General features: G+C 43.9%; 1 protein-coding gene and 1 long non-coding RNA gene across 2 annotated transcripts in view; one reads left to right on the top strand and one right to left on the bottom strand.

The window, feature by feature from the left end:
• Nucleotides 1-18480, bottom strand: part of EPS8L1 (EPS8 signaling adaptor L1) — a 152356-nt gene that overhangs the window by 109642 nt on the left and 24234 nt on the right. The gene's annotated exons all lie outside the window — the stretch shown is intronic.
• Nucleotides 8888-18480, top strand: part of LOC137521670 (uncharacterized) — a 62112-nt gene continuing 52519 nt past the window's right edge. Inside the window, exon 1 of the long non-coding RNA XR_011022175.1 lies at nucleotides 8888-9002. This is a non-coding gene — a long non-coding RNA (uncharacterized lncRNA). The remainder of the gene's footprint in view (nucleotides 9003-18480) is intronic.

The raw sequence follows: 18480 nt of genomic DNA, 5'->3' as shown, positions 1-18480 counted from the left end.
GGGGGTGGCTACCTATACTGGTGGGAGGGGAACCTTGGCTATCTATACTGGGGGACACCTTGGCTACCTATGCTGGGGGTGGCTACCTATGCTGGGGGGAGGGGAACCTTGGCTATCTATACCGGGGGACACCTTGGCTACCTATGCTGGGGGTGGCTACCTATGCTGGGGGGAGGGGAACCTTGGCTATCTATACCGGGGGACACCTTGGCTACCTATGCTGGGGGTGGCTACCTATGCTGGGGGGAGGGGAACCTTGGCTATCTATACCGGGGGACACCTTGGCTACCTATGCTGGGGGTGGCTACCTATGCTGGGGGGAGGGGAACCTTGGCTATCTATACCGGGGGACACCTTGGCTACCTATGCTGGGGGGAGAGGAACCTTGACTACCTATACTGGTGGGAGGGGAACCTTGGCTATCTATACTGGGGGACACCTTGGCTACCTATGCTGGGGGTGGCTACCTACACTGGGGGAGAGGAACCTTGACTACCTATACTGGTGGGAGGGGAACCTTGACTACCTATACTGGAGGGGAACCTTGGCTATCTATACTGGAGGGGTCACTTTGGCTACCTATACTGGGCGTGCACCTTGGACTACCTACCTTTACTGGAGGGCTACCTATTTGTAGGGGGGGGGAGGGAGACACCTTCGGCTACCTATTACAGTATTATAGTTGGTAAAATCACTTGAACTTTTTAGAAGTAATTTCACAGAGTTTTGTTTTTTCTTTGGGATAGTGAAGCTATTGCTTTACCAAAATAATAACAGCAGCATAAATAAGACAAAGGCAATAACACAATAGTAGCATAAATAAGACTAAGGCAATTACACTGGGGTGGGTGTTACATTCAGGAGCCAGACAGGTTCTCTTGTGTGCCAGAATAAATAGCCACATCATTATTAATATTTGTAAAAGAGCTTTTCCATGAATCGGTGGCTCTGTGTGCTTCCTAAGCTGATATAAATGTTGGCATAATAGAGACCTCCTTGTCTGTGAAAATATACAGAGGACAGGCAGTTTAGGAATGGAGAATTACTCCATAAACTAGAATTACTGGATGTATTTAGTAAAGCATCTCCCAGATAAAAGAGTTACTGCAATGAATCCTTACAGAGGAACTGTAACCAAGGATTGACCTTCATCCCAATCAGTAGCTGATACCTCCTTTTCCATGAGAAATCTTTACCTTTTCTCAAATAGATCATCAGGAGGGGTCTGTATGGCTGATACTGTGGTAAAACCCCTCCCACAGTGTGATGTCAGCACCTAGGTCCTGACAGTTTCCTGTCTGTGAACCTTGCCGCATTGTGGTAAATAATGGGTGCTTCCTACTGTCAAACAACCAGTATCTCCCTCTGTGCATATGTAGGTCTATAAAAAAACAACCTTCTAGCCCAGGCATGGGCAAACTCGGCCCTCCAGCTGTTACAGAACTACAAGTCCCACAATGCATTTGCCTTTATGAGTCATGACTGTGGCTGTCAGACTCCTGCAATGCATTGTGGGACTTGTAGTTCCTTAACAGCTGGAGGGCCAAGTTTGCCCATGCCTGTTCTAGCCTATAACATTAAATATTAAAGGTTAGCGCTCCTGGATAAGAAATGTTACAAAGTTAATATGTGATGCGCACTCAAAACAACCTGATGATAATAGGTTAGCTCAAACACACAAAACCAAATGAGCAGCGCTCAGAGCCTCTTCAAAGCGCAGGAATAATCTGACACAGGCCACCAAAACAGTTCAAGTCCACTTTCACCAATGGTGTACTCATCCCACTTCCTTGTCACTCTTTCTTGTAGGGCCAACACATCACATGTAAAAGATATATAAAAAAGCCAAATGTGTGATTCTATCATGGCACAGTGTCCACCACCTCCATATAGGCTATAGTCACCAGACTGTGGAATTAAATTACCATAACACCTCAGGTGAGCACCCTGACACTCCCCCACTATGTCCACACTCAACCAGCAATCCTCCAACAATCTCCGGAGGCAGAATTAATGGCTTTGGGGGATGATTTCGCAGTAAATTCAAACAAGCATCAGCCACTCTACAAACTAAAGATGCACCACATAGAGTAAAACCTTTAAATTAAATAAAGATTAAAAAGTTCAAAGATTTCTTTATTTCTATTTGGTAAACAAGTAATGAGGATGCTAACCAGGCAATCCAAAAGTTAAAAATCACTATTACTATTATTTAGTATTTATATAGCGCCGACATATTACGCAGTGCTGTACAATGTGTGTATATATATATATATATATATATATATATATATATATATATATATATATTTATATATATATCTCGTCACTAACTGTCCCTCAAAGGAGCTCACAATCTAATCCCTACCATTGCCATATGTTAATATTATGTAGTGTAAGTACTGTAGTCTAGGGCCAATTTTAGGGGGAGCCAATTAACTTATCTGTATGTTTTTGGGATGTGGGAGGAAACCGGAGTGCCCAGAGGAAACCCACGCAGACACGGAGAGAACATACAAACTCTTTGCAGATAGTGCCCTGGCTGGGATTCGAACCAGGGACCCAGCGCTGCAAGGCGAGAGAGCTAACCACTACGCCACCGTGCGTACAGCTCTCTTGAATTTCCGCTTGTCACAGGATGGGACAAGAAGTGAAGAGGAGGAGAAGACCTGCCGGAGAAAGGGACAGCACGGACCCGAGAATCGCGCCGGTGGACAGGTGATATCATTGTTGCCGGCCGGCTGGGGGGGCACCAAAGGAGGCAGGCTTGGGGGCATCGAGGCAGGCGGCAACTAATAGATCCCTCTCTGATCAGATCCGATCAGAGAGGGATCTATCTGTTGGTCGATCTGGTGGCAATTGACCAGTGTATGGAAGCCTTAAGGGAGGAGATGACATCAGGATTGGCTTCAAGATAGACACCGTTAAAATGGAGAATCCTAAGAAGGATTTTCTCTTTTTTACTATAGAAAAATCACTATAATCAAAACGTGGACAGTGCAATACATATGTTATGTAAGTAGAGCAAGCAGGGCTGTGGAGTTGGTACAAAAAACTCAGACTCCTCGGTTTATGAAACCACGACTCCAACTCCAACTCCGGGTACCCAAAATGGCTCCGACTCAGACTCCTCGACTCTGACTCCTTAGTCTAATACTTAACAGGGCTGTGGATTTTGTACAAAAATCATCCGACTCCCGACAAAGACTCCGGGTGCCCAAAATTGCCCCGACTCCGACTCCTCAACTCCAACTCCGACTCCACAGCCCTGAGAGCAAGTATTTATCTACTTATACATGTGGTTTGTTTTTTTCTGAGATAGTATGGCTGACAGCTCCTCTTTAAAGAGAGCCTGAACTGAAAATAAAAAGTCAAAATAACCATACACAGGTCATACCCTTACCTCCTATGCAGTCTACTCCTCAATCAGTCTACTCCTCAATATCTTTCTCCTCTCCTGCATTCTGTTTGTCAACTGTGATCAATGGATTTCTCTGTCCTCCATTTTAAAAATGGCCTCTACCCCATAACAGCTTCCTGGACAGCACATTGTTAAACTGTAATATCACCCACTTGAGCAATAGGGAAACATGGGCACTACCTTGCGCATTCAGTTGTAACGGACAGCTGCTGATATATAACTGACAGCAACTGGTATATTTCAGTTCTGACAAAATATTGTCAGAACTGGAAGGGATCACTGTAAGAAGAAAATGGTGAGCTTCTGAGAGGGACTGGCGTTGAGGTTAGCATGTAATATTCATTTGCAGCTACGTCATGTGTATATTTTAAATTATTTTCCTCGCTTCAGGTTACCTTTAAGTCTCCCTCTTCCCCGATATATATGTAGCATGTGTGCTAATCAAAAAGGCTACATAAAGATACAGTAAACAATCGTTCTTAACATAGCATGATACACAATAAATGTTTGTTGTATTGCACAACAGTTCCTCATAGTTTGACATTACCCAGTTGTGGCAGAAACACTCAATTGTTCCAGCCATAATTAGCACTGTTTACTTCCTGACACATAATCCCACAAGGTGAAAGGTTTCAAAGCCAAATAAACAAATATATGCAAGTTGAATATAAAGTTGCCAAGAGAAGATGAGGACTTACATTGAAACTATGGGAACAGACTACTGAGGAAAACATAAACTTGCCTCCTTCGGTGCTAAGTTATTTATGCTGTAACTGTCACATTTTTAAGCACTGGCATGTGTGGGGAGGGGCTAGCTTCATGAACCCACCAATCAACATGAAGCTTGTAGTTTTAATTGGAATGCCAGTCACAGCCAATGACCTCATAAGTCCCAGTGTACTCCGCATGGTTAGAACTCAATCAGCTGCCAGGCCAGGCGCCAGCAAGGTGAAATGTGATTGATCCATTTGCATCAAATGGCATATATTTGCATACAAAGCCTGCATAATTCTGCATCACCTCGGAATCATTCACATCTTATTGACCATCAACGAGCATATAATAGCTGGCATGTCATCACTGGGGTGTCACTTTGCACAACTGCATCAAGGCAGAGCGCAGAATTATGCAGATGCTTTCATTAATACAAGGAAATACTGCTTTAGTTAAAAAAAAAAGAAAAAAAAAAAAAAAAAAGAAAATCGCCAAACATATATAGTGCCTAGATGGGTGCTGCACCAGTGTTTTTACAATTTAATGTTATTAAAAAATGATACTTGTAATACAGTCTGAAGCCAGCTACGAATTTACAAAATTGCCAGGTAGTCTAAATTGTTGTTCCTCACAACAGGAGTACATATATCAGAGCCACTGTGGAGGGAGCGCAGCACAGGAAGGGGGAGCAGTATGCACAAACAGCAGCAGGGCCGTGGGCCCGACTCCCCCTCTCCCTCGCCTCGGGCTACTATCAGTGCTTCCCTCTCCAGCAATGACAGTTGGGGGGGCCCCATCCAAAGTTTCGCAGGGGGGCCCAGTAATTTCTAGTTACGCCCCTGCCCGGAAGAACTTTTTACTATTAATTCCTGGAAACATGGATAGTTCTCTAGATTTTGTCCTTTTAGGATCACATATCACTGGTATTAGGAGTTCAGGAAAACCTATCCTAAATGTGGTGGCAGCATGTGACAGATGGAGAGAGTTTCTGTTTTCAAGTTAGATGCTCAGTCTGACTGCCCTTTTCTGTCTTCTGTCACATCCTCCAGTATCTGCCAGGTAAGAGGAATGTTTTGATTGGATCACACCTTTGATTCTATATAATTAGAAGATAAATATGTGATGACTGTAAAATTAGCAGAAGGTGGTTCCTGGGTGTAGCACTGAATAATCAATCAGGTAAGCTGATGGTATGCACTGTTCTGCAATATTAATTCTTCTCTGTCCAGCTCACTAGAAAAATTGATGCAAGAATGCCAGCAGTTGGACGAAGTCCATCATCACACGGCTTAAATTTGTATTGCTCAATTTAGGTGTGAGATGAGAAGCACCTACATGGCTAACAGGCAGTGCTGCACTTTAACTTGACTTAAAGGACAACTGAAGTGAGGAGAATATGGAGGCTGCCATATGTATTTCCTTTAAAGGGAAGGTCCAAGCAAAATAAAAAAATGAGTTTCACTTACCTGGGGCTTCTACCAGCCCCATGCAGCCATCGTGTGCCCTCATTGTCACTCACTGCTGCTCCAGTCCCCCGCTGGCAGCTTGCCGATCTCGGAGGTCGGCGGGCCGCATTGCGTACATTTTTACGCATTACAGCTAGTGCAGGAACATTAACACATACACTTTTAGGCATTCGTGGTTAGCGTGAATGCGTAAAAATGTACGCAATGCGGCCCGCCGACCTCCGAGATCGGCAAGCTGCCAGCGGGGGACTGGAGCAGCAGTGATTGACTATGAGGGCACAGGATGGCTGCATGGGGCTGGTAGAAGCCCCAGGTAAGTGAAACTCATTTTTTTATTTTGCTTGGACCTTCCCTTTAAGGCTGGGTTCACATATGACATAGCCTGAAAAAGTAGCTTTTTCAGATGGTGCGTTTGCTGTTGCGTTTTTGCTGCGTTTTGCGTTTGTGCTTCTTTACGCAGATGCGTTTTTCATGCATTTTGCGTGCGTTTTAATGCGTTTGCATTTTGCTAATAGAAAACGCATATCGCTTTGAATGAGTTTTTTTAATGCACTAGGAAGACAACAGGAAGTGGAAACATCACAGATCCTTACTTTTTAATGAAAACCGCATTAAAAAAAGCATGAAAAAAGCAATTCATATGAGTTATCATAGACTTTCATTATGTGCGTTTTGGCAGCCAGCCTGCATATTATGCAACACTACCAGCGTCTGCAGAACGCATACTGTAAATCGCAACTGCAACGCTGGTACTTGTGCATGCCATAGACTAACATTACTGCATAAAACGCAGCGTTTCCCGCTCCGCAAGCGTTTCTGCCATGTGTGCTCCCGGCCTATAACAATACTAGTTTCCTGGTAGTCCTGCTGACCTCTTTGGCTGCAGTAGTGTCTGAAACACACCAGAATCAAGTATGGGGCCAATCTTGTCAGACTTGACAAAAATGTCAGAAACACCTGATCTGCTGCATGCTTGCTCAGGGTCTATGGCTAGAAGTATTAGGGCCCGTTTCCACTATAGCGTTGCGGAATCGCCGGCGAATCACCGCAGGCAAATCGCATGCGGGTACGATTCTGCATGCGTTTTTTGCCGCGATTTCGCATGCGATTTTGCATAGGTAAGGCTGTATGCGAATTTAACCATGTCACTGCCTGTGTAAATTAACATTAATACCTATGCGAAATCGCGGCAAAAAACGCATGGGGAAAACGCATGCGATTTCCCTATTAAATACATTGCGTGCGATTCGCCTGCATTCCACACGCAGGCGAATTCTGAGGGCCCTACCCTGCAGATTTTTTCTGCACAGAAAAACGTGCGGGGAAACGCACAAGTGGAAACAGTCCCATCCACTTGTACTGACTGTGCGAATCCGCATGCGGGCAACGCATGCGGATTCGCGATAGTGGAAACGGACCCTTAGAGGCAGAGAATCAGCAGGGCTGCCAGGCAACTGGCATGGTTTAAAAAGGTATTAAATATGGCTGCCTCCCCATCCCACTTACTTCAGGTGCCCTTTAGGAACCTTTTCCACTAACAGCGTTTGCTTCAAAATGCAAAACGCTAGCGATTTGTGAACCGCTACGGTTGCTACTTCCGCATAGGAATCGTGAAAAGTATTTTCTACTATCGTGATTCGATTCTCAGTAAATTGCGATCGCTTTTTGTAGCGATTTTACCTGCGATTGTGCAATTGATGAAAAATCGCAATCGCTTGGGTTTTCCTTTCCGCGATTGCTAGCTGAAAAGGGCCCAGTAAGCACACCCGAGACAAAGCTGCCTAAGCATTACCTTGTACTCATACTGTGCTGCGTGATCTGTTTTTTCTTGTATTCCTGTATTGTCATATTGCTGTATGTCACCCCTAAATATTGTCTGTGACCTAAACTAATGTCCAGCGCTGCGTAATATGTTGGAGCTTTATAAATACAACAAATACATAAATAAGGGAAGCACAGAGGTATGTTTATGCTGGATCCACATAACTCTGTGTGTTGTCCGTTTTCTCCTTCTCATTCCTCCTGGTCCCCATAATCACTTCTTTAAAAAAAAAAAATCAGAGTTTTTGCTAAAGTCCAATTTTCAAACAGGAAGAGGCAGGCTTGTCAGTGACTGAAGAGGGCCCCATGTGGAATCCTCGGGTCACGGGGTCCTGGTGAAGTCGCCACCTCTGCATTTCCTATTCGTACACCTCTGAGCATTCTTGTAACACAAGTTGTTAAAGGACAACTGACGTGAGAGGGATATGGAGGCTGCCATATTTATTTCCTTTTAAACAATACCATTTGCCTGTCAGCCCTGCTGATCTATTTGGCTGCAGTAGTGTCTGAACACCAGAATCAGATCTGACAATAATGTCAGAAACATCTGATCTGCTGCATGCTTGTTCAGGGTCCATGGCTATAAGTATTGTAGGCAGAGGATCAGCAGGATTGGCAGGCAACTGGTGTTGTTTAAGGCCTCTTTCCCACCAGGACATTGCGTTTTAGGGGACGTTGTAGGTCGTATAACGTGCCCCTAACGCAACGCCTGGTGGTGTTGGAGGAGGACGCTACCTAGAGCTGCGTTATGCAGCTCTTGGTGTGCCTTTTTTGTGCTATGCGATGCGGAGACCACATGATCCGCATCATGTGGTCCCGCCAGCCAATCGCTGCACAGAGCGGCCGCTCCAGGAAGTAAACACTGAACGTCACACAGTGCAGTGAATATTAATTAGCCATGTGGCTGGCCGCGGAGGAGGAGGGGAGACATCCTCCTCCAACATCACTGAGAATATGCAAACAGTCTAACGTGGCTTAGCCTCGTATAACGTACTGCATGCAGTACTGTAACTTGACGTGCAGCGCTACAATGTAACGCAACGTGGGCACTGTGAACAGCCCATTTAGTTTTCATTGCTGTGAGTTAAGCTGCGTTACAGGCTGCTCTAACGTGCGCCTGTAACGTCTTACTGTGAAAGCAGCCTAAAAGGAAATAAATATGGCAGCCTTCATATCCCTCTCGTTACGGTTGTCCTTTAAGTAAAGGTATATATAGACATCCGGTTACTGGTGATATACACTATAACTTTTCCCACAAACTCAGATACATACAAGGCAGAAGATAAATATCTAATAAATGCAGTGCTTTACATTCCGGCCTGCTGTTGCAGCTATCTTGGCATTAGGTGTGAGCAAATACCATTAGCTGAGCTCTGACGCAAAGTGGGCCAGGTCAGCTGACAGACACATACACAGACCTTTTCATAGGTGACATTCCTCTAAGCAGAAACATTTCTATTACAGTGACTCTCAATGCTGAAGGAGGACTCGTCAATAGCGACGCACCCTATGGGCTATTTGTGGTCATTCCCATGCTAATGAATTAAAGGTTGCTGAGTAACCATTAACAGAAAGACCAGGTATGTGTAAAGGGATTTTCAGGACAGTATAGTTGCCATTACTCTCTACTACCTCTTTACCACCTGTTCACTTCTAACAGTTCTGTGTGTGGCTGGGTATAGCAACTTGTAGAGCAATAGTTAAATGCTTAAAGCGGACCCAGACTCAGAACTTCCTCTCAGATCTAAATAAGCAGCAGCATACTAAACTTTAAACAAAAAACACTTCTTTGTTAAAGCTAATACAAATCCTGCAATAAATCTGCAGTGTGTCTACTTCCTGCTTTCACAGAAGCAGAGATAGGGTTAACAGCCTGTGTTTACAAATTAGCTGCTCTGCCAAGGTAGCCAGCTGACACAGTTGAGAGATCAAATTACAATTGTGATTAGTCGCAGATTAAGGAGAATTAGACAGGCTAAACTCTCTAAATACATACAGGGTGCATTTCTCTATGCTTTACTTCTGTCCTGTGCAAGAGTTAAGGTCAACTTTAAGCTGCTATGATTGGCCAGTTGTCATATGAGACTGGTAGCAGGTTTGGTTTGATATTAATTTATAGATTATTTAGTCAGTGTTTGCCCATTGTAAAATCTTTACTCTCCCTGATTTACATTCTGAAATGTATCACTGCTGGTGACATATTTAGTTCTGCCAGGTGATCTCTGCGGAATGTTCATTTACTGAGAGTTCTATTCACAGTGGGAGGTACGGCTTGCTTGGCAGTTTGAAAAAGCCGTTATTTCCCATAATGCAACGAGGTTCACAGACAACAAACTGTTAGGACTATGCTCATGACATCACACCATGGGAGGGGTTTCACCACCATATCAGCCACACAGTCCCCCCCCCCCCCCCCCAATACAATATATCCACTGTAAATGAGCACATTGTCCAGTAAGTGGACAGCATGCTGCTCGTCATTCTGATGGGTTTCGCAGCACTGCACTGCTGATGCACCCATATGAATGTACCACTGAAGTTTTATTGCACCTTATTGCAATGCGATTATATTGGCCATTGCGACGGACCACAATGGATGCAGTGTTCTGCTTGGAATACACAATGAGTTCTTTTGGGCAGATTTACTTTCCGATCGATTTTCAGTTCATTTTTTCCCATTGTTTTTTATGAGCGATTTCCATCTACTTCTATTAGAAAATCGATCAGTTAAAACGATTTAAATCAGATTGGACCTGTCGGAAATTATCTATCGAGCCATCTATCTGCCGAAAAAACTCATGGTTCCCAGCAGCATTAAAGGACCCTGAGTCCTAGACACAAAGTCCAGTTTAATAATGTTGTGCATTTTGGGGGCAGCACGGTGGTGTAGTGGTTAGCGCTCTCGCCTTGCAGCGCAGGGTCCCCGATTGGTTTCCTAGCCAGGTCAACGTCTGCAAGGAGTTTGTATATTCTCCCTGTATCTGCATGGGTTTGTCCCCGGGCCATCTGGTTTCCTCCCACATCCCCAAAAACATACAGATAAGTTAATTGGTTTCCCCCTAAATTGTCCCTAGACTATGATACATGCACTACACGATACACACATAGACATAGGACTATGGTAGTGATTAGATTGTGAGCCCCTGTGAAGGACAGTTAGTGACAAGACAATATACACTGTATAGCGCTGTGGAAGATGTTGGAGCTACATAAAAAATAAATAAATAAATGCAAACCGATAACTAGCCAGCCCCAGTTACAAATGCTTTCCTGATTCCAAGCGGGCACTTAGTAACAGAGCTTGCCAATTTTAAAAAGGAACTGCAGTCAAATAACGTAATGAATAAAATTGATAATTTTTTCCACAGTATTCATTTATAAATGACTAGTAGACCCAAGCCCGTTTAAAAACGGGCTCTAGGTCTGTTTTTTTAACTTCGCATGCGTGCGCACCTGCCGCACCCGTGCAGGCACTCGCCACACCCGCCGCTCGCTTGCACCCGTAGCTCGTGCATGCACCTGGACGGCCGCGCACATGCCCGCCTGGCTCACTGGCCCCGTCCTCCAGTCCCAACTGCTGTGCGGGTCCGTGCTGCGCACATGCGCAGTAGCAAAAAGCACAGACCCAGTTACACTGAGACAGCGCTACGCAGGGACTCAGGGGTTTTATCATGGAGGATTTAGTCAGTGTTTGCCCATTGTAAAATCTCTCCTCTCCCCGATTTACATTCTGAAATCTTTAGCACTGGTTGTGGAGTGCTCGTTTGCTGAGAGTTCTAAAGCCAGTAGAAAAGATCTTTGGTCTCCCAGAATGCTCTGGTGGAGAGAATTCTGCATAATAAACAGAAAAGGCTTAAGGTTCGTATACACGTCCGATAAAGCTCGGTCCCAACGAACGATCTGTGAAGTACGCACGATATTAAAATGAAACATGATTAGTTGTCCTTAACGAACGACTTTGTTCATATGTGAACGATTTTAGAAGAAAGTACTGAACGACGACTGATAATGTATGCGTGTGCAAACGGAAGTGACGCAAAAATATATCGGACGACGTAGTACACACATACAGATGAATTTTTACAAATATAACGATTTCTGAGTTTTCATTATTTAGATTAGTGGGAAGTACGTTATATAACATTCGTGTATACGTTCGTTCAAGGGGTTTAATTTTTATACAGGAAAACCACGTTACTTTTTGAGTGCGGAGTAAAGAAACTTCCGGAACTACAAACATGCGCACAACATCACAGATGAAAGTTATCGGACGATCTATGTACACATAATGACTAAACGATTATCTGTTGAAAAAATCCACCGGGTTGGATCAGCTGAATTGAACGATAATAATCGTTCGTTCAAAAAAAACAATAGTTCGTTATTTTTTAACAAACGATTATTGTTCAAATTATCGTTATCGGGCATTTTTGAACGATCTTTATTGAAACCAGGATATTTAACATAAAAATGGGTCTACTGAATAATTTTCTGCATTCTACTATATGTCACTACAGTTCCTCTTTAACTATGCTACACTTCTAAGCATCCTATTGAGTCAGTGATGTAATGACATTGGCTCACGTTTCAGTACAGATAAGTGGAATGCTGGAACAGAAGCCTGCTAGGTATTCCCACGTGGATTTTATGACTTCTGTGCTGTATAATGCAAATAATATAATGCGGAAGACAGGAAACATAATGCAATATTATCACTGGTATAAATGACTTCAAACTTTTTTTATCTAAATAAACAGCACACGATAATTACTTCTCTGGAAAATGACATGCAATAAAGCCATAAATAATCATCCAGTCAGTAAATGTTTGTAACCTGCACACCTCATCTTTTATATTAAAGGCCATGAAATAATTGCCACACAGAACATGTCATCTTCCTCTTCCCAGCTAGACTTTAGCATTGTCGCTGTACAAGAAGCTGAATCACTCCTGACTTCATTCCCCGCTGACCCAAGTCTGTGACTCAGGTCCCCAGACCCAGGCTGAACACATTGCTGAGTAATAGTCAGTTTAGGGAGCCAAAAGGAATGCTTTCAAGGGAAATTCTACCCTCAGTTGAATGAAAAACAATACAGTCATCTCAGTACAACACATTGTAAAAGATTAATTAAACATTGTGTTTATGTGTTTTCAATGCTCAGGCAAATGATACTTTGCATTATATTCATTTAATAGCGATGAGTTCCACGTGCCATTTTAAGGCCTCTTCTGTACTTGCGTTGCAGGTTGCATATTCAGCCATGTACAGTGAATGTGACCTGGAGGAACATCATGAGTGCAGAGACTATGCCAGGCTTCCTCAACCAGGGTTCCTTGAGTACTCTGCAGGGGTTCCTTGGCATTTTCCCCCATCGTGGTAGAAGTATATAGAGCACACTATAATTGGTCGTACTGTAACAAGAAGCACTAATTTGGGGGGTCAGGAGACGGTATAATGAGTGGCAGTGTAATAGTGGGTAGTGAAATAAACAGCCACACATACTTTTAAAAACCACGCCTACTGCAAAATAACTGCAGGGGTTCCTCGAAATCAAAACATTGTTTGCAGGGGTTCCTTGGGATCAAAAAGTTATTTGCAGGGTTCCTCCAGGATAGAAAGGTTGAGAAAGGCTGGACTATGCTTTCTGATGTTTCCATCCATGTGTTGCGATTACGGTAAGCGCGGAGTTGGATGAAAACAGATAAGGGGATGGGCCCAGATGATCCTGAACAATCGCATTACCAGTCATTTCAAGAGTAGACAATCTGTAACCAAACCCCTCCCCTCGGGAGATACTTACCTGGGGGATAGGAGGGGGGCAGAAGCCTCTGGATCCTAATGAGGCTTCCCTTTCCTGTTTACCCTCAGGGATCCAGAGCTGACAGCTCCCTAACATCAGCAAGGTAAGTATTTACCTACTACAATTCTGTGCAGGCGAAGTAGTGCCTTTCCGATCGGATCAGTTGAAAATAGTCAAGCCTGATCATGTCCGCTCTACTGCGTGTGTGTGTGTGGGGGGGGGGGGGGGGGCGGGGGTGTTACAGATTCTCTTTAAAGAGAAGAATCACATACCTAAGGAGAGGGAAGCGTCTGGAACCCAATGAGGCTTCCCACGGCATCCTCTGGTCTCCTATTGCCACTCGCTGACCCTCCAGCTGGTCAGGGCGCTGCGCTGCTCTTCTTGCATGAGCCATGGATAAGTTGCTCAGGCGCGGCCACACTAGCACAGGTGCAGTATGGCAGCGCTCACACTTAAAGAGGAGCCTGGCCACAACCAGATTGCCGACAAGCACTTGTCAGTAATCTATGGAGGGTCCTGCAGCGGGGGACTAGAGATGGCTCGAACCTCCGATTTTCGGTTTGCGAACCTCGAACGCAAACTTCTGCAAAAGTTTTGCAAACCGCGATAGACTTTAATGGGGATGCGAACTTTGAAAACTAGAAACTTTTATGCTGGCCAGAAGAGTGATGGAAAGGATGTTTCAAAGGGTCTAACACCTGGAGGGGGGCAGAGTGGGATAGATGCCAAAAGTCCCAGGAAAAAATCTGGATTTGACGCACAGCAGCGTTTTAAGGGCAGAAATCACATTGCATGCTAAATTGAAGGCCTAAAGTGCTTTAAAACATCTTGAATTTGTATACATCAATCAGGGAGTGTAATTAGAGTACTGTTTCACACTGAGAGTACAGATGTCATTGCTCTCATCTGAGGCAGACACACACAAAAATTTCCACACCGCTGAGTGCTGGGGTGATGGCACTTTGGTGGTGGCGGCCGACTGAGTGTTAAGTGGGAGGAGGAAGATATGTCACGCTTCCGTGCGGAAGCTGAGGAAGATGAGGTGTTCAAACAGACCTGCCGGGTGGCCTGCCTCTGGCTCTGCCTGTTTTGCCCATATTGGGGGAATGAAGTGAAAGGTATGCACTGACTTGACTAATACAATGTGCAGTCACACAGGTACAGTGAACAGGTATGCAGTGAGTGGCTGGTATCAATACAATGTGCAGCTGTCTCACACACACACACACACACACAGGTACCATGAACAGGTGCAGTGACACTGCGTGCGCTCACGTAGGTAGGTGGGTGCACTAAATAGGTAGGGATATGCAGTGATGGGTATTACAAATGTGCAGCTGCCTATCACACACACAGGTAGTCACTGAATGTGCTGGGCCTGGCAGTGGCACAGTAGGAATTACCACCAAGGGCCAAAGGCCAGCTGCGACTGACTGACAGGGCTGTATATAATGCAAGTGGGCCACACAAAAAAAAAATAGATCACAAGAACAAGATTAGCTCTCAAAAGAGCTGTTGAGGGGTGCTTTTTTTTAGCAATAAGAATCAGCAAGGAGCAAGCTAACAAGCCTGCAAGAGGCTAACTAAGCTTTCCCTATGAGAGTCTGCAGCAGCTCTCTCTTCTCTAATTACTTCAGGCACACGAGTGAGTAAATGCCTGACGCTGCCTGCCTTTTATAAGGGGGGGGGGGGGGGTCCTCCAGGAGGGAGTGTAGCCGGATTGGCTACAATGTGCCTGCTGACTGTGATTTACAGGGTCAAAGTTGACCCTAATGATGTAGGAGGCGGGTCCAACCGCCATAAAGTTTGCTTTGTTCGCGAACGCGAACCACCAAAGTTTGCGCAAATAAGTTTGCAGTCGAACCATTCGGGCCATCTCTATGGGGGACTAGATGCCACCATGGGAAGCTTCGTAGGATCCAGAGGCTTTCCTCTTATGAGGTCAGTATGTGATTTTGTACCTCAGCATGGTGGAATTTTTACATACGAACAATCACAAGTAATTTAGATATTGTGAATAGCATGGAATAGTGTTGTGAATAGTACGGCCAAAAATCCTTGCCATTGCCCATCTGAAATACCAATACCCAACATTGGGGGCATCCACACATTTTGAGGGTGGGGCAACCTGAGAACCATCGGTAAAAAGTAATATAGTGCTGATTTACCTTAGTTCATGGTCTGAATATTAGACGTTTTACTAACTATGGCACTAGTAAGCAGTCAACTCTATTGTGGAGCCAATGACACGCACACCCCCAACACGCCTACTTGCTGTAGACACCATGTCTGAGATGCTCACAGATGATCACATGACCCACAGGATGCGCTATTTCTGTCACAATGAAGGAGGATGCGCCATCAATTGTCTCTTTCATGGTAAATTAAGCTGTCAGTAACCTGTTTATCCTGATTTTATCAGTACTGTTGTTAAGGTGAACTTCAATCAAACATATATTTTGTAAACAAAGTGCATGCACACCTATACTAACCGATAAAATAAACTTCCCACCTGTTTTCCTTTCTATGTTTTGTAAATTTTTAATTCACTTTTAAAATCCTTGAGTTTAGCATCGTCATACAAGTGTTTCCATGTCCTTAGTGTATGTAAGTAGGGCTCTTATCCTTCCCTGAACTTTTAGTCAGTTGAGAGTTCCATTTTTTTTAATTTTGCATAATTCCTATATAGCAGCATACGTTTTACATTTCTGCTCTGCGATACAAACAAAAATAGTCCCACATTACAGACTTAAGTACAGCACAGTAAGAGCATAACAGAGTTGATAGGTGTCCATGGGCAATGAAAATATCACATTCTTTAAAGTGGCTTTCATACCTGACACTCATAGACCTCAATTCACTAAGCTTTAGCAAACACTTTATCAAACGTTTGATAATTTACCTCATGAGTAAAATCTAAGTTTGAATTCACTAAGGTGTTATAGATTTATTGAATGTTTTATCGATAACACATTAGATAAATCTATAACACCTTAGTGAATTCAAAATTAGATTTTACTCCTGAGGTAAATTATCAAACGTTTGATAAAGTGTTTGATAAAGCTTAGTGAATTGAGGCCATAGTGTTATGTGAAGGTGCAAAACATTTGCTGCTAAATAAAGATTATACAAATGGGAAGAAACTGGACAGCATATTAAAGAATCACAGTACTCCTTAACATGTGTTCTGATAACATACACAGTGTATTGAGAAATCAGGTACAGGGAGGCACTTTGCTACCTCACAAAAATTTTAATTAAAATATTTATAGTGCTACAACTAGACTAAATACCCCAACATATCTGACAGATTATGACACCACAACAGAACAATGTGACATTTTATAATATAAGGTAAAGAAAGATGGTGGCCAGCAAAGTACAATTCATGTTTAAGACACTGTATAACCCTGAGCAATGCAATTTCATCTGTTGCCCTTACAATAAAGACATCAGCTATATGAACGGAGTGCAGGAGATTGATTTACTAGCTTGGACACTGTTGGCATCATCAAAGTATGGGTAGCTTGCCTGTTATTATGCATGTTGGAAGGGGAATTTTCAAATTACTGCATAATGAAGTGTGCATCATATGACAACAATTAACATGACAATCAGGGACAACCGTGATAATTAGATATCATTCAGTCCATTTCACATTACTGAAAGCTCACAAGTCACATTGCACCAATACTTCAATCTATGTATATTGTTGTTTTCTGAACCCTGAGGCCTGGAACCCACTGAAAACAGCAAACGCAAAACGCTACCGCTAGAGTTTTGTCTGAGCGGTTTGCAAGCGGATTCATGCGCGTTTGCGGTCACGTTTTGCAACATTGTATTTTTTTGCTCAGCGGTTGTGTAGCGTTTTGCGTTTTGCGTTTTTATCCTGATTGGTCCTGTGAATTATTTTTAATTTTGTTACAGTGTGCTGAACCGCAAAACGCTAGCAAAACCGCTCAGTTTAAGTTTTGCTGAGCGTTTCTGCTAGCTTTACATTGAAGCGCTAACGCTCCCAAAATGCTGCAGGTCCTGCGTTTGCGTTTCTGGGAAACGCAAACGCTCCTGTGGAAGTTGCCCCATCCATTAACATCAGCTGAGCGTTTTGGCAAAACGCTAGCGTATCGCAGCGCTGCCAAAATGCTCAAAAAAACGCTCTTGTGGGTTCCAGCCCTAAAGGACAACTGAAGTATGGGGGATATGGAGACTGCCATATGTATTTCCTTTTAAGCAATACAGTATAATCTCATTATAGTAAACTCCAAGGGACCAGGAAAAGTGGTTTACTATATCAGAAGTTTACTATATCAGAAATTGTGCTATAAATGGCCCAGCAAGACCTGATACATTCTCTGCTGCAAAGGACCAACTCTTTCCTCCCATTGGAGATACAGTACAAGCATTTGCATATTTAGTGTAATACAAGGTTAAAGCGGAATAACCCTGCATTTCAACTTTGCTCTAAAACATTATTTACAGCATATTATATGCAACCAGCATTTTTTTTTTACTAGGCCAGCATTGGAAGGGTTACACACAGAGCTTTAAAGTTCCGTGGATAGAAATGCAGACACATCCGAAGTTAAGATAGATACATTTAAGTAAACACAATGTAACAAGTGGTGAATGTTACACACTCTCTGGCTGTCCTCCAGCTCCTGCAAAGTCAGAGAGTGTGTGTCACATTCCACACTTGTTACATTGTGTTTACTTAGGCCTCTTGCACACTGCAAGCGATTCAGATTCAGATTCCGCTTTTTAATCAGTTTTTACTTCAGATTCAGATTCAGATTTGCAGTTTGCTCCCTGTACACTGCAAATCGGAATCTGAATCGGATGTAAAAACAGATTAAAAAGCGGAATCTGAATCGGAATCGCGTGCAGTGTGCAAGAAGCCTTTAGGCTTCTTGCACACCAAGACGTTGTGTTAGGTGCCACGTTAAGGTCGCATAACGTGCACCTAACACAACGTATGGTGCTGCAAAAGCCGACGGTAGAGTGAGCCGCGTTCGGCGGCTCGATTCCTATAATGTCTCCCAGAGTGGCGCTGATTGGCCAGCGGGACCACGTGATGCGGAGCGAGACACTCCGCATCACGTGGTCCCGCCGGCCAATCAGCTGCCGCCAGTGCAGTGAATATTAAGTAGCCATGTGCGCGGCTACTGTAGCTGGCTCTCCCCGCCTCCTCTCCGCCCCCCACTGCGCATGTGCAAACAGTCTAACGCGGCTATAGCCGCTCCAACGCCGTAGCATGCTG

Source organism: Hyperolius riggenbachi, chromosome 6 (assembly GCF_040937935.1).
Source record: "Hyperolius riggenbachi isolate aHypRig1 chromosome 6, aHypRig1.pri, whole genome shotgun sequence".
Classification (NCBI taxonomy): Eukaryota; Metazoa; Chordata; class Amphibia; order Anura; family Hyperoliidae; genus Hyperolius; species Hyperolius riggenbachi.
This window is presented reverse-complemented; position numbering and strand designations above follow the sequence as displayed.